The sequence below is a fragment of the Myodes glareolus genome, chromosome X, assembly GCF_982192425.1.
Source record: "Myodes glareolus chromosome X, mMyoGla1.1, whole genome shotgun sequence".
Classification (NCBI taxonomy): domain Eukaryota; kingdom Metazoa; phylum Chordata; class Mammalia; order Rodentia; family Cricetidae; genus Myodes; species Myodes glareolus.
In genome coordinates, this window is record NC_142053.1 from 134,145,155 (window position 1) to 134,162,796 (window position 17,642).

The 17,642-nt window shown below is 38.8% G+C and overlaps 1 pseudogene; it reads right to left on the minus strand.

Moving 5' to 3' along the window:
• Positions 1–15,129: 15,129 nt before the first annotated feature.
• On the minus strand, positions 15,130–15,525 carry LOC125417911 (large ribosomal subunit protein eL37-like; annotated as a pseudogene).
• Between the last annotated feature and the right edge of the window lie 2,117 nt (positions 15,526–17,642).

A 17,642-nucleotide genomic window follows, 5' to 3' on the forward strand; every position in this document is an offset into this window, starting at 1 on the left:
TACTGTGGGGCAGAAAGACACCAGCCCCCCATCAGGATCAAGGAAAGAGAAAAGTCAGGGGGCCGCACCCAAGGTCGGAGAGCAGCTGAACAGAGAAAAGAGGAAGCCAGGTGGGCGTGCTCAGGCTCAGAGAAAAGCTGACCCGGGAACCTTGCCTGCGGCAGAACCTTGCTTGCAGGTGGAATTACCATAACAGTAAAGGGAGAGTTCTCTCTAAGCTACACCCTTGGGCCGTAGGTGAAATTAACATAACAGGAGAGGGCAGTTCTATGCTACACCCTCAAGCTGATGCAGTGGAACCAGGAAGCAGAACAGCCCTGCATAGTGCCTCGGAAAAATGGGGAACCTGTGTACCTACACATATGTAGTTGAGAATTGTCCTTTCAAGGTCTGGAAAGAATTGTGTTGGAATTTTGATGGGGATTTTGTTGGATCTGTAGAATTCTTACGGTAGGGTGGCCATGTTTACTACGTTAATCCTACTGATCCATTAGCATGGGAGAGTTTTCATCTCCTGATATCTTCTTCAATTTCATTCTTAAAAGATTTGAAGGTTCTTATTATACAAGTGTTTAATTTGCTTAGTTAGACTTACTCAGAGATAGTTTATATTATTTGAGACTCTTGTGAAAAATGCTATTTCCCAGATTTATTTCTCAGTCTGTTTATCATTTGTAAATAGGAGGGTTACTGATTTTTTTAGTTAATTTTGTATTCAGTTACTTTTATCAGCTCTAAGTGTTACCTAGTGGAACTTTTAGGGTCATTCATATATACTATCATATCATCTGCAAATAATGCTATTTTGACTTTTTCCTTTCCAACTTGTATCCCCTTGGTCTTCTGCAGTTACCTTATTGCTCCAGATAAAGCTTCAAGTACTATATTGAATAGATATATAGAGAGTGGACAGCCTTGTCTTGCTCCTCATTTTAGTGGATTTGCCCATCTGGACCTGGGCTTTCTGTGTGTGTGGCGGGGTGGGGGGGTGGTGAGACAGAGTTTTACTGTAGTTTTGGAGCCTGTCTTGGAACTGGCTCTTGTAGACCAGGATGGCCTCAAACTCTTAGAGATCCACCTTCTTCTGCCTCCTGGGTGCTGCGATTAGAGGCATGTGCCACCACTGCCCAACTTGATTGGGAGACTGTTAACGACTACTTCTATTTTGCTAGGGACTTTGCTAAGTGGTTCCTATTGATACAATTAACTATTTCTTTTCGATTTTTCAATTAGGTGGAGTACAATTTTCTAAAGTGTGTTCTTATGATTCCCTAGATTTTCTCAGTGTCTGTTGTTATGTTTCCATTTTAGTTTCTGATTTTGTTAGTTTGGATAGTTTCTTTCTGCCTTTTCGTTAGGATAAGGGTTTGTCTAGACTGTTGATTTTCTCAAAGAACCAACCATTTGTTTCATTGATTCTCTGTACTGTTCTCTTTGTTTCTATTTTATTGATCTCTTCCTTCAATTTGATTTTTTTTTTTGTAGTCTACTCTTCCTGGGTCAGCCTGCTTCTTTTTGTTCTAGAGCTTTCAGGTATGCTATTAATTTGCTAGTGTGAGATTTCTTCACTTTCTTTATGTAGGCACTTAGTGTTATAAATTTTCATCTTAGCATCGCTCTCCTTGTGTCCCATGTTTGTGTATACTGTGTATTCATATTCATTTAATTTTAGTAAGTCTTTAATTTCTTTCTTAATTTCTGTCTTCATCCATTCAGTGGACAAATGTGCAGTTTCCATGAGTTTGTAAGCTTTCTGTTGTTGTTCATATCCAGCTTTAGTCCATGGCACTCTGATAAGATGTAGGGAGATATTTCAATATTCTTGTATCTGTTGATATATATTTTGTGTCCGAGAATGGGTCAGTTTTGGAGACAGTTGCATGAGGTGCCAAAAAGGTATATTCTTTTGTTTGGTGAAATGTTCTGGAAATATGTTAGGTCCGTTTGGTTTATAATACCTGTTAGTTCTAGCACTTCACTGTTTAGTTTCTGTCTGGATGATCTGGTGAGAGTAGGGTACTGAAGTATTATCAGTGTGAGGGTCAATATGTAAAGTAAGCTGTAGCGTTTCTTTTACAAACTCGGTGCCCTTGTGATTGAGGCATAGATATTAAGAATTGAAATGCCTGGGTTGAAAAGAGTTAAGAGCACTGGCTGTTCTTCCAGAGGACCAAAGTTCAATTCCCAGCACCTACATGGCTGCTCATAACTGTCTGTAACTCTAGTGCCAAGGGATCTGAGACCCTCACACAGACATACATGTAGACCAAGCACCAATGCACATAAAAAAATAAATCTAAAAATTCTTTAAAGGAACTAAAATGCCATGGTGGTATTTTTTTCCATTGATAAGTACTTAGTGTCCTTCCCTGTCTCTTTTTATTAATTTTGATTTGAAGTCTTTTTGCTAGATATAAAATGGCTATAATAACTTGCTTCTTAGGTCCATTTGCTTGGAATATCTTTTTCCAACACTTTACCCTGAGGTAATATCTATCCTTGGTGTTGTGGTGTGTTTCTTGGATGCCACAGAAGGATGGATGCTGTTTTCCATCCATTCTGTTAATCTGTATCTTTTTACTGGGAAATTGAGATCATTGATATTGAGAGATATCAATGGGAGATCCTGTTATTTTGGTGGTGGTGGTGGTGGTGGTAGTGTGTTTATGTGTGTGTGTGTGTGTTTCCCTTCTTTTAATTTTTTCTAGTGTGAGATTATTTGTTTCCTATATTTCATAGGTATAATTAACCTCCCTAGAGTTGAGATTTTCTTCTAGCACCTCATATAGGGCTGAACTTGTAGATAGATAATACTTAAATTTGACTTTGTCTTGAAGTATCTTGTTTTCTGTATCTATGGTAATGGAAAGTTTTGCTGGGTATAGTAGTCTGAGATGGCATCTCACCTCTGGTCTCTTAGAGTCTGCAGCACATCTGTTAAGGCCCTTCTGTCATTTAGAGTCTCCATTGAGAAGTCAGGTATAATTCTAATAGGTCTGCCTTTATATGTTATTTAGTCCTTTTTTCTTACAACTTTTAATATTTTTTTTGGTTTGTGTGTTTAATGTTTTGATTATGGTGTGCTGAGGGTACTCTCCTTTCTGGTCCCATCTGTTTAGTGTTCTGTATGTTTCGTGTACCTTTATAGGCATGTCCTTCTTTAGCTTAGGAAGTTTTTTCTCTATCATTGTGTTGAAAACATTTTCTAGGCCTTTGAGCTGTGTTTGTTCTCCTTCCTGTATTCGTATTATGCTTTGCTTTGGTCTTTTCATAGTGTCCCCAAATTCCTGGATGTTTTGTGTCAGGAGTGTTTTAGATTTGCCTTTTTCTTTGATCTATATATTCATTTCTTTTAGCATATCTTGATGCTTGAGGCTCTTTCTCCTGATTCTTGTGTTCTGCTGGTGAAATTTGTCTCTGTGGTTTCTGTGCAAATTTCTAAATGTTTTATTTTTGATTTACCTCAGTTTGGATTTTCTTTACTGATTCCATTTTAATTTTCTGGTCGTGAGCAGTTTTATTCATTTTCTTGCACTATATCTGTGTTTTCCTGGACCTCTATCATATTCATAAGGACCTCTATCATATTCATAAGGACCTCTATCATATTCATAAGGCTGAATTAAGGTCTTTTTCTTGTGCTTCAGCTACGTTGGAATACTCAGGGCCTGCTGTGTTGGGGTTGTTGGGCTCCTCATTGAAGACATATTGCCCTGGTTGTTATTGATTGTGTTTTTAGGATATCTAGGTGTCTGGGTGTTGGTGATTACAGGTCTAGGTGCTGATTTCTGGATTTGTCTTCATAGGATTGGTGTTTTGTTTTTTGGTTTCTGTTTCCTCTCTGGATTTTCTGATGGGGTGATTGTTGCGTGCTGCCTATTTTCCTGGCCTGTTCAGCTGGAGTGTTAACAGGGAATGCTTTTTGGTGCTGGAGACTGGGATACTGGAATGAGTTGGGGACAGGGATTTTGGAGGAGAAGGTCTCTGTGATCCCTTGGGGATGGGATCAGAGAGGAAACACAGCAGGTTTCCTGCTACAGAGCTAGGAATGAGATGGAAGGGATTAGATCTTAGGAGCACTGGAAGGGGTGTGGGTCTGCCTTCAGTGTACTTGTTGCCTTGGGAGGAGTAGCCCTTGGGTTAGCAGGGGTGCCTGCTGGAGTTGGGATCTGGGATGAAGCATCAAGACTGGGGAGGTTGAGCTTCCATCCAGAGGGCCTTCGGAGTGATCCTTCGTCTGGCGAAGGACGGCTATGCAGTCGGAGGCCCACATTCGAGCAACGGATTGAGCCCCCCGAGGTCCGGAGGGGGAGCGGAAGGAGGAGGAACATGAAAGACGAAATCAGTACTGCGAGGGATGCTATCACCCACTGATACAAGGGAACGGATCTGATGAGAATTTACCAGGGCCAGTCGGACTGGGACTGAACGAGGACGTGATCTAGCCAGATTCTCGGAATTTGGCCGGATTCTCTGACTGTGGCTGGCCCGGGGTCTTTCTGAAAAGCCATTGACTATGACACTGGGACCTGTTTCCTCTGCATATGCTGGATTTTGGGGATCCAGTCTGTTTGGACGCTCGCCTTCCTGGACCTGGAGGGAGGGGGAGGGAGCTGGAGCTTCCCACAGGGCAGGAAACCCTGACTGCCCTGGGGGACGGAGGGGAAGGAGGGGGGGGAGTGGGGGGAGTGGGAGGGTGTTGGGAGGGGGGGCGGAAATGGAAACTTTTATAATTTAATAAAATTTACTAAAAAAAAAAAGACTGGGGAGGTTATGAGGGGCAGGTCTGTGTAGATCCACAGGAGATGTGGACAGGGGGGAGGGAAGGCTGCAGCTAGTACCCTGTTACAGCGTTAGAGATGAGACTAGGGGATTGGGTCTCAGGGAACAGAGAAGGGAGAAGGTCTATGGAAGTCTACGTTGTCTTTTAGTTAGCTCCACATTGAGTGAAAATGCAGAGGTGAGATGATTCTGAATCTTGCTCATCCATGTGGACACCACAAAGTCAAATGAGCTGACTGACAACTTATTCATGCAGTGAAAAGGTACCACCTATAAACCAATGCAAGTTCATTGTGAGCATGTGGGCACATGAGAATATCAAAACCATCTTGGAACAATGTCAGCGAACTTACTGAATACACCCTTCCACCTAAACAGGGGGCTGGAGAAACAGAGGGACACCTAGCATTGCACTAGCTGAAGCCCCACAAGTAGGCAGGGAACTCCCAACTGGCTCCAGAAATTTGTCTTACCGAATCCCACTGCTTGACACTGACAACTTGAATTGCTCTTTGTCTGCCTAGACTGGTGCCTTGCTCCGACTTGCCCGAACCAGCTCTTTCTTGAAGCAGCTCGGCTCTGCACAGCCCTCCAGCACTGTTCCAACAGGGTTCGTTAATATCTCCTCAAGCCATCTGCAGTGATTCTCTGTCTCTACATCTGCTTCTGCTTCCAGTGCATTCTCATGACCTCTGCAGCATTTTCAACCCTATCTTAGGCACATATCCATTCTGTTTTATGCGTGTATGCACTCACATGTGCACACATACATTCATGCACACACAACACACACACTATTGCATAAAGTGTAGTGTGAGATCTGCAAGTTAATATTAGTAATTTCTACTTGAAAAAAAAGTGATTTGTGATTGACAATTGTAACGCTATCAAGGGAAATGGGGATTACTCAGTGAACTGTAGTCAGCAAAAAAACTGACATAGTTTGTGGACTGATTATTAATTAATAAATTCTAATATTATGAAAAGACATGTGTTTCTGATGTAGCATGCTCATAACACCCATGACTAGAATTTTTACTCCCCAGCCATAAAGCTGAACTCAAGTACAAGATAACATCTCTTAGTCCGGGATATTCTTAAACAGAAATTTTGTTTTATCATAGCAATTTCTTGAATAAGTTTGGTTGCATTAGTAATTTAGGACTGAATTTCTCAAACTGCATTGTACCCAGATACCCTGGGGTTTTGTAACATGCAGATTCTGATTCAAAAAGCAGAGTGTGGGGGTCCATCAGCGTTTACAGTTTTTAGGTGATCCTTATAGTTGCAGGCTAGCTATGGACTAGCTATGAACACTTCAAGTCGCAAGAGTTAAGGACAGGGAAAATGTAGATAGCAAATTTTGCTGCCACTACACAATATTTTAACTTTAGTCTTAAGCTTGTCTCTCCTTTCAACTTAAGAAAAGTGTTTATGTGAAAATATTATTTCCTTATGAACATTCATAAGAAGGAAGGAAAATTAACTTACTAGACAAAAGTATATTTATCATTATAAAACACTTTGAAAGAAAGGATATTTAATTTATATCAAAAATATTTTAGTGATAGAAAAAATCATTATGATTGCTGTTCAACTTTGTATGTCTTTTATAATAGTCTTTAAATTTCTGAACAAGTTTTGAACTTGGCCTTTTCTTAATTTAAATTTTGTTTGCAGATCTTCACTTCACATTCCTATTATAATCACATGTAGGCCAGCTTTACCTTAACTCAGTGTTCTGCATTCTTATCCTTATTGTAACTTTATAAGGGCTCATTTCTATATGATTTTGAAATACTTCATGTGCAAGTAGTGAAATTACTTAATAGGTTTTTCTACATTTATTTCATTGACTCATTATTTATAATCTCACTTATTTACTTTTTTGGGCCACATTTCCCAATGGTAAATCTTCCCTAAGCAACACATTTCATCAATATCTTGAGACAGTTTTGATTCCAGGAAGGAAAAGTTTATTGTGAATATCCCTAAATATATATTTAGGGATTTTTTTAATCTCCATTGCCACCAATAACAATGAGAACAAATACCTAAATCCATAGTATATTTGTTTATAATTATTTTTGACCAGGTTTCTCATCAACAGGATATCTCCTGTTTAACCCATTTGGTTGAATTTCTGCTTATTTCATGAAGAGACTTATAGAAAGAAAGAAACATTCAATTTCTTTAACTAACCACAGTAATGAGATGCCTTTTGAAATTAACCAGATACACTGAATTTTCAAATCTAATAGTGCTCAGTATTTTTGTGTATATGTGTGAAAATAGTATAAGATGTGCAAAGACAAGAATTAAAATGAGGTTTAAATAAAAATAATTTAGAGGATATAAATTTCATTAATAAAATAATAATCCAGAGGATAAAGAAAAGAATATAGAAGTGGCATTTGCATTTAAAATTTATAAATTTAAGATATAGAATCATGTCTAAAGGATGAAAGCAGACCAACTCATTATATAACACACAAGACTGTTTCAATATAATATTTCATCACTGTCAAGAACAAATGGCTGCTTGTTTGAAAATAAGACATTTTAATCAACTAAACTTACATGCTGTTTATATACACTGAAATGTACTTATATTCTTACATTTTTACATATTTTTTTAAAAATAAATTTTTAATTGAAATAGAATCTTGTCACTTTACCTCCTCCCTTTCCTTAGGGTTGGAGGCATGAACAATTGTAATGTGAGGATGTCAGAGGACAACTTGAAAAAGTCAATTTTGTCTTACCATGAGGGACCCAGGTATTAAACTTATGTTGCCCAGCTTGGGGGTAAGCACCTGTACCTGCTACGCCATTTTATTGGCCCCGGAGATGCACTTACTTTTTAATGAAATTTTGGTTAGTTTGACAAATATATAAAAATTCTTGGAAGGTTCACCATATAAATAGAAAATGTTTCAAAAGCCCAAGGATTTGGAACTGTACTCTATCCTAGTAAGTCCTCTCCACTTCCAGATATAGGCAGCACTGATCTGCTTTCTGTTTCTGTAATACCAGATCTGCCTTTCCTCAAGTATTACGAAGTAGAATCAAAAAGTGGTCTTTTGTATCTAGCATCTTTCATTCACAATGTTTTTGAGATTTGGTCCTCTTATTGATATAGCACAATTTATTCATCCATTCATTAACTATTGATCTATGAGAAGAAAATTTCAAGAGTGGGTGAACTCTGTTAGCTTTGTAACTTAATTATCACACTATTGCTATGAAGAGACACCAGGACCAAGGTAACTAACTTATAGCAGAAAGCATTAAAGTGGGGACTTGCTTACAGTTTTAGAGGGTCAGTCCAGTATGATCATGGCGGGAAGTAGACAGGCATAGTTCTGTAGCAATGGCTGGGTGCTTTGCATCCTGATCCATAGGCAGCCGGCAAAGAGAGAAACTAGGTCTGATGTGGGCTTTTGAAACCTCAAAGCTCACTCCCAGTGACACACCTTCCCCAACTAGAAAACTCCTACTCTAACAGGTCATACTACCTAATTATTCCAAAAATTTCATCAACTTTGGACTAAGCATGAAAATATATGAGCCTTTGGTACGCCATTCTCCTTCAAATCACCATACTTGACTTTATTAAAAATAGTAAATACAGAAAAAAAGGTTCCACTTAGAATGTTTTTTTTTAACTCAAGCTACATTTCTGTCTTGTATTTTCTCTCAACTTTAAAAAAAGTATTAGTAATGATTTTATTGTACAAAAGTAGACAGTGTTAGATGTATGTAAATTCTCATTGGCAGAAATATATTATAGCTATCATCTTTGACTCAAGCATCATTCCAGAATGGCAGACCGGTGGTAGACTATATTAATCCCCCCCCAACTAGAAAGAAAACTTCAAGAAGTACACTATTATTTCAGACTGTAGCAAAAAGCTAATATTTTGTTGTAATTTTAAAATATAGATTGTTCAGCAGGTGAATGTATTTTTTTCCCAAGCCTGTCAAGCTGAGTTCAATCCCTAGGATCCACCAGGTGAAAGAAGAGAAAAATCTTCAAAAATTATCCTCTCTATAGGTATACTGTGATGCCCCACAGTGTGCACACATGCACAAATGTATTCTCTCTCTTTTTCTCTCTCAAAACAAATACATTTTAAATTTTCTGTGATATAATAATGAATTTAATTTAGAAGGTACTTTCTACTTCTCTGGGTATCTTTCAACAAAATTTGATTTAGCCAGAAGAACAAAGCTGATCGATGAAGGGAAGTGATTAAGACTATGAATTCGTGATTGTCTTATGTTCCAATAACACTTAATTTTCTTTGTTAATGAAAAATGAACTTATTTTGTGTGTAAAAGTTACATAAAATCTAGAAACTTAATTGAAGAACATAGTTTCTAACTTATATTTCACTAAACTCTGGTCCTAGAGAGTATCCAATTGTGGTTAAATTATTTTAATGCCCACCTATGTAGTTTTCATTTCCCATCTCTTGGAAGAGAGTGGTAGAGGAGAGGTAAATATAAAATGTTGGGACAAAGAAATTTTAAACTCTTTAAAAAGTTCCCAAAAATTGATATGGTGACAGCATATGTTTTTTACAAGTGTCTTCAAACTCTTCCAATCAGGGAAATATTAAAACATCAACAACACTGTAGTTTAACATTGAACAGTTACTGATAGAGGCCAAAACATAGTTCTAAGCAGAGTGATAATTATGAAGCATGAATGGATACAATTAACATTTTTTGTTCTGAATCATTACTAATGGTTTCATTTCACTATATAATGTGTCCTTCTTTGGATGATCAACCATATGGTCATTCCATCTGTAAACCAACAATACTAAAGCACAAAAAACCAACACTCCCTAAGTCTTCCCTCTACCCTGTTTCTCCTTTCCCAGAGTTTGAGAATCTGTTCAAGGTGACATCTTGCATGTTTTAAATTATAGATTTAAAATTTAATGGGGCTTCTGTTTTCTATTTATTTTCACCTGCGATTTGAAACTATGAGTGTTAGAATCACTGAGAATCTTCTAGACATCTAATGCCTAAGGAGCATCTTAGAACAATTGCTGTCTAAATTGGTGTCTCTGGAGATGAGAATGAGTAATTGATGCAGTTTAAAAGCATCTCAGAAAATTCTAATGTGAAATCAGTGTTAAGGACTATAGATTATGATGGTCATTAAAACAACTATTTCTATTACAAGGCACCTGGTAATATGAGTGATGTGTGCAACATAGAATCGATTTCCTGGTAGAAGGGTGCCCTCATTGCCCTTAAGCAAGAACCTTGACACACTCCTCTTTGCTTCATCCTCTGCATAACCAAAGGTTCTGTTCTTTCATGTTATCTCCTGATCACGCAAGGAGAAACTGTTCTACTTTTTCTTCTGATAACTTCATTCCTGACAATTGTACTATAACCAAACCTGAACCCCAATCTTCCAAATGAAGAGATTCTTTGCTCTGTGATAAAGATAACTGTTAAAGGAATTTGACAGGCCCTCCATCTTGACCATTCATTACCTGATGGAAGCAATGACATTCTGGAAACATGAACAACTGAAGCTAGGTGGTAGTCCTGCTTAGCAATTAAAAGAAATATTACAAAGACAACAGTTATAAAGACGAGCCATGCAGAAGGAAACCAAAATGAACTTACCACTACTTTAACAGCAGCATGGGATCAATAAGGCAAAATGGACATGCTAACACCATGACTTTAATTATACTCTTCCTCATCAGTATTGGTAGGTTTCCCTAACACTATAGTTAACCAAATGTTTAGCTGCTTTTCAATTGGTTCCATAAGCCTCTCTGCATTGTGTTCTTAAGGATGACCACTCCAGGTGAGTATCTACAGATAGACAGAGGCTAATCTTTTGTAACCCATAAAATGGAAACATGGGAAATTTATGGTGAATACTGAAAAACTTTTGAAAACAAAATGTATAGCATATTTACTACCATGATAAAGTGGGATTCTTTTCGAGACTATGGCTGAGACTGGAGAGGTAGTTTAGCTGTTCAGAGGACTTGTTCTTGCAGAGAATGGGTGTTCCATTTTTAACATCCACGTGCTGGATCACAACTGTCTATAACTGCAGTTTCTGAGATTCTGATACCCTCTTCTGACCTCTGCAGGCACTAGGCACACATGTGGTGTACACACATAAATGTAGGCAAAACACATATACATAAAAACATAGAAGCTCATGAGTTAATTTTCTAGAGGAACATTTTAAAATATTAATAGTATCTCTGTGTATGCCATGGTGTTTGCTAAGATGATTATATTTTCTTCATGTTTATCTTTTTAAACTTCTTTTATAATAAGCATGTAGCATTTTCCTTTAAATTTTCATTGTTTTCATGAGAGTCATATTGCCCTTCAACTTCCAAATGTCCATTAATGATTAGGTAATTAGTAGATCCTGACTTCTTTCTGTCATGTCTATTGTCAGCCAAAGGCCTGATTTGCATTAATTGATGCTCTCCTAATTAGAGTTGTTAGTGGATGGTGTTAGTGTGTGCTCATCCACACAATCAATAGTTTGTGCATGTACTCACTCTAATTTGAAAGCTAACCAGAAGTTGATGCTTTTGTTTGTTTGCTTTTGTTTTGAAGAAATACTGAAGATAAGGATAGAGTGTACTGAGCTCTGCAGACGACATATCTTGCAAACTGTTTATGAAAGTATAATATGTATAAGTAGTATCTTATTATAAAGTAGTAAGTTCTATTTTTAAATTTTTCCCTTTTATTGAAATTAGGATTTTTTTTCTCACATAATATATAAGGCAAGTTCCTCCTGCCTTTTACTTCTCCCAGTTCCTCCCCACATCCCCTCTAATACGATCCATTCCTTTCTGTCTCCCATTAGAAAACAAATAGGCTTCTAAAGGATAATACTAAAATAAAATATAATAAGACAAACTAGAAACTAATGGATAAGAATTGGACAGAACAAACAAACGAAAGAAAAAGAGACCAAGAGAAGGCACAAGAATTGGAGACCTACGCTTTTCAGACTCACAAATCTCATAAAAAAAAACTAAATTAGAAGCCATGAAAGGACATGGCAGGCCCTGTGCATGCTACCTTAGTCTCTGTTGAGTGCATATGAGCTTTGATCATGTTGACTTAAAAGACCTTGCTTTTTTGGTGTCCCCTGTTCCCACTGGTTCTTACATTCTTTAGGCCTCCTCTTCTGCAGGGTTCCCTGTACCCTTAGGGGAGAGACATGGTAGAGACTTTCCATTTATGGCTGAGCATTCCAAGCTCTGTGAGTCTGCATTTGTTCCCATCTGCTGCAAGAGGAAGCTTCTCTGATGATGGTTGAGCAAGGCACTGATCTATGAGTAAAGCAGAATATTATTTTGTTTGTTTAGGGTTTTTTACTTGTTTGTTTTTTGAGAAAGGGTTTCTCTGTGTAACAGCCCTAGCTGTCCTAGAACTACCTCAGTGAACTAGGCTGGCCTCAAATTCACAGAGATCTGCCCACCTCTGCCTCCCCAGTGCTGGTATTAAAGGAGTGTGCTACCACTGCCCAGCCAGAATATCTTTAGGAATATTTATTGCTATTTTTTAAAGAATAGTAGTGTTTGGTTTTAGCTATTCTCAGTTCTTGGTCACCCATGCAGTGTTGGGGATTGGTTGCTACTCCTCAAGTGGACCTTAAGTCAAATCATATATAGACTGGTTACTTTCCACAAGCTTTGGACCACATTACACTAACATGTCTTGAAGGCAGGACACCAACATTGACCCAGGATTTGTGATTATGTTTATGTTTCTTTTTGGTATCAGTCAAAGAATCTTCCTGTACCAAAGATACTAGAAAGTATGGGTGGAGGCTCTATGTAGGCACCAGCTTGACTTCTCCATGTTCAATGAGTAGTATTACGTGTTGCCTTCAGCAACAGGGCCTTGCTGTCAGTTTGTGGAGAGCAACCTATATAGTCTTGGCAACACCTGGGTTGTTTGGGGACTCCCATGGCAACCCTTTGGTCAACAACTCAATTAGATGTAACCCAATCCTGGTATTGGAGCTTCATTTGGTGACAAGAGGTGGCCAGTTGGGACTCTGTGTCCCCCATTATTTGGTAATATCTTTTAGATAAAATTCATATATGTATATATTTTGGAAGTTTCTACTAAATTATGTTTCCATACTACCCCTCAAATGACTCTTAATTTTAGCTGTCTCTCCCATATTCCCTAACGTGTCCCTTTTTTCCCTCTGCCTCCCTACTTGACCTTCCATTCCAGCCCATCCATCCTATGGATCCATCCATCCATTTCTATCCATCCATAGTTGTCTATTCTATTTCCCTTTCCTAATGAGATCTGTCTTCCCTAGTTCCTTATTCAATACCTAATCTCTCTGATACTACATATTGTAGCTTAGTAATCATTGACTTTACACTTAATATCCACATATAAAAGAATACATTACACATTTCTCTTTTTGGGTCTGGGATACCCCACTTAGGATAAATTTTTTCTAGTTCTATCCATTTACATGTCAATTTCATTATTTCATTTTTTAACAACTGAGTAATACTACATTGTGTAGATTAGCACATTTCTTTATCCAATATTTTGAGGGACATGTAGGTTCTTACCCATTTCTGGCTCTTAAAAAGAAAATAGGAATGAACATGGTTGAGCAAGTGTCTCTGTAGAAGGATGAAACAACCTTTGTGTACATGCTCAAGAGCGAAATAGTTGGATTGTGAGGTAGATTAATTTCCATCTTTCTGAGGAACTGTCACACTGATTTCCATGATGGCTGTACAAGTTTGCACTCTCACCAGCAATATCTGAATGTTTCCCTTACTCCACATCCTCCTCAGAATGAGCTGTCACTGTTTTAATGATCTTAGCCATTCTGAAGGGTATAGGATGATATCTTAAAGTAGTTTTAGTTATTTGTATTTCTCTGCTGACTACGAATTTTAGCAATTTTTAAGTGCTTCTTATCCATTTGAGATTCCTCTTTTGAGATCTGTGTCCCATTTCTTCTATCTATCTATCTATCTATCTATCTATCTATCTATCTATCTATCTACTTATTTTACATCCTGGCCGATTTCCCCTCCCCCACCCTTTTATTTTCCCATCCCCCACCAATCCACACCTCCTTTCTGTTTAGGAAAGGGCAGAGCCCCCATAAATATTAGCAAAACATGGCACATCAAGTTGCAGTAAGACTAAACACCCCTCTGTGTATTAAGACAGGGCAAGGTGACCCAGTATGAGGAGGTAGATCCCAAAAACCTATGAAAGAGTTGAAGGCAGTCCCTATTCTGGACCAAGCTACACAACTGTAGCATATATGTTGTTGAGATATGAATGATGTCTTCCTTCTAGCCCCTTCTGTGGGATTGTATTTATAGATAGTATGAATTTGGTTTCATCATGGTTTTAACATTCATCTTATTTTCTCCATCTAGTGTGATTGAAATTTTTGCTGGATATGTAAGTCTGAGCTGGCATCTGTGGTCTCTTAGGGAATGTAGGACATCTGTCCAGGCCCTTCTGGCTTTCAAAGTTTCCATTAAGAAGGTGTTATTCTAATATCTTTGCCTTTATATGTTACTTAGTCTTTTTCCCTTATAGCTTTTAATATTCTTTCTTTGTTCTGTACATTTAGTGTTTGAATTATTATGTGACAAAGACACTTTCTTTTCCAGGCCAGTCTATTTAGTGTTCTTTATGCTTCTTGTACCTATATAAACATTTTTTTCTTTAGGATATAGAAATTCCCTATAATTTTGTTGAGAATATTTTCTGTACCTTTGATCTGTGTTTCTTCTCTTTCCTCTAACCTTATTATTCTTTTTTTTTAAAGATTTTATTTATTATGTACATAGTGTTCTGCTTGCATGTTTGCCTGCAGGCCAGAAGAGGGCATCAGATCTCATAACAGATGGTTCTGAGCCACCATGTGGTTGCTGGGAATTGAACTCAGGACCTCTGGAAGAGCAGCCAGTGCTCTTAACCTCTGAGCCATCTCTCCAGCCCAACCTCATTTTTCTTATAGTTGATCTTTTTCTACTATCCCTTTCTTCCTGGATGTTTTGTGACAAGATTTTTTTTTAGATTTAACATTTTATTTGACCAAAGAATTCATTTCTTCTATCATGTATTCAGTGCCTGAGATTCTTTCTTTCTTCTCTTCTATTCTGTTGGCAAGGCTTCCCTCTAAGGGTCCAGTTCAAATTCCTAAGTTTTTCCTTTCCAGTTTTTCCTCAGTTTCTTTTTTCTTTATTGATTCTCTTTCTACTTTCAGGTCTTAAACAGTTTTATTTATTTCCTTCCACTGTTTGTTGTATTTTCCTGGGTTTCTTTTTTTGTTGTTGTTGTGTTTTTTTTGTTTTTTTTTTTTTTGAAACCAGAACATTTATTTTATGACAGATTGAAATCCTCAAGATGAACTGGATGCTGCAACAGCTGCCCTCTTGGGTTTAGGGGTTGTCCCTTCACGAAATCCATGTCTGAATCTTCGGTAGACAATTTTTAGGTGCCTCATCCGCCCGGTCTCGGTAGTGTTTCGTCTCTTAGCCTTGGCACTCCAGTTGTACTTTCTCTTGCGCTTGGTAGCCGCATTTGCCACAGGTAGACTTCTGAAGGTGGTAGGCCTTAGAGCCACAGCGGCGGCACAACGTGTGTGTCTTGTTGCGACGCTTTCCGAAGGATGACGTTCCTTTCGTCATCTTGCTTCTGCCGCCGAGGCCAAAGAGACCGGAAGAGCTCCTGGGTTTCTTTAAGGGATATATTCATTTCCTTCTTAGAACCTCTATTATCTTTATCCATGCTGCTTTAAAGGTCTTTTTCTTGGGTTCCAGCTATAATGCATACTCAGGTCCTGCAGTGCTGTGAATGCTGGGCTCTAGTGGAGGCCTCACCGTCCTGGGTGTTATTGATTTTGTTTTGTCCATCTGGGTTTAGGAACATTGCAACTCTGGGTTCTGACATCTGATCTTTTCAAAAACAGGTGCTTGTTTTGTTCCTTGGTTTCTGTTTCCTCTCTGGTTCTTTGCAGAGTATGGTGGCTATGTGTTGCCTGGTAGGAAATTCTTCTGGGATCCTAATAGGCATGGGCTCTGGGGGATTCAGTTTAAATGTGTTTCTAGGTCTTGGAATCTGACGCTTAGGAATGGGGATGGGCTGGATGTGGTGGAGGGCCTTCACAGGAGGGAGGAAAGCAGAGTGTTCCCCTGGGATCTGCCTAGTCCTCTGGGAATGGGTGCAGAGAGTGGGTAGTCTGCTCCAGAGTTGGGGATGAGACTAGGGGATTGGTCTCGGACTGGAGGAAGGGTAAAGATCTGCAGTCAGCCTTCCTACTCCCCTGTCTGTATTAGGAAAGTAAAATCTAATATCAGAATTAAGAGTTCAAGAATATTTAGGGATGGCTAGGCAGATGATTCAGTGATTAAGAGCTCTTCTTGTGGAAATAAGAGTATCTGAAGTTAACCCTTATAGAAGAGAGCAGGCATGGTCAGCTGTGCTTGTAGTCTCATCATTGTTGGGCAGAGACAATGATCCCGGGAGCTTGTTGGACAAGCCTAGTCTAACTGATGAACTTCATGCTCAGTGAGAAACTGTCTTAAAAACCAAGGTGGAAAGCAGTAGAGGAACTGGCCTCCACAGTCTTTTGCACAGGATCACACATGGCAAATGTGCACATAACACACACACACACACACACACACACACACACACACACGTGTGTGCGCGCATGCCACATAAAATTTTTAAAAAGAGAATTTAGTGACTCTTATAAACATTATTCCATTATTCATTTAATTAGTTGAGCTAAAGTGCAGTATACTGAAGAGTAGAGTTGTGGACCCAACTGACAGTAATAATTCAGTAATTCTCAGAAATAATACTTCTCTGTAGAACCAGATACTGAATGAGATTTTCATGTCTCTCTGAAATTAGAATGAATGCCTAAAAGCTTATGACAAATGACCAATTAACATCCTAAATCTAAGTTCAAAGAGTCACTCACCTGTAAGGAAAGTGATTTAAATATTTTTTAATCACATGTGCAGATCCCTCCCGCTCCAATTCTGGTCACTCTGCAGCTGCTAACCAGGTTTCCAACCACCCGTTTGGACTTGCTAGAACCCAGACTTTGCCCACAATGAACCCTCTAGCCTGCCTAAGTTTTGTGGAGACACAGATTAATGCTTCTCTCAGTGCTAATTTGAGAAGCCTTTATCTGTAGTAGATGGTGATTAACAGAGAGAGCCACAACTGTTCAAGGCTCAGAGACTAAGAGACTCACAGACTTTACCCGCAAATGAACATATATGCTATATAAACTGGCATGCCTGATAAGAATAAGAGCATCTCCACCAGCGCAAAAGAGCAGCTCCTCGGGGCAAAAAATCCAATTAGGTCAAATCAAACCAAATCAAAATGCCCATCGTTTTATTAAATAAGACGCTTCCGGTCGAGCCCCATGGCAGGGAGACAACACAGCAGGGAGCCCTTACAGACCCGAAAAATCACGTGTTTCTTCTCTAGGAGGTCCCTTAAATACCCTGTGGGAGTGGTCCTGACCCCCCTCCCCCAGGGAGGGGTCAGGGCCTTGCATGCTGGGATTTGGAGTTCAGAGCAAATCAACTCCCAGGCCAGGGGCTGGGGCTACGCCCAAAACTTAATGCCTGTTCCATGGGATGGTTAAGAGGAAGGTTTTCAATATAAATGTATGAGAGAGAGCAGTTAGAGGTAGCTGGAAGAGTCCAGAGTGGAAAGAGAAATTAGTAGATGAAAAATAGCCAGCAGATTTGACCTGACCACGAGAGAAGCAAGAATAGAACTGGTAGGGGGCATAGAGAGAAAGGAAG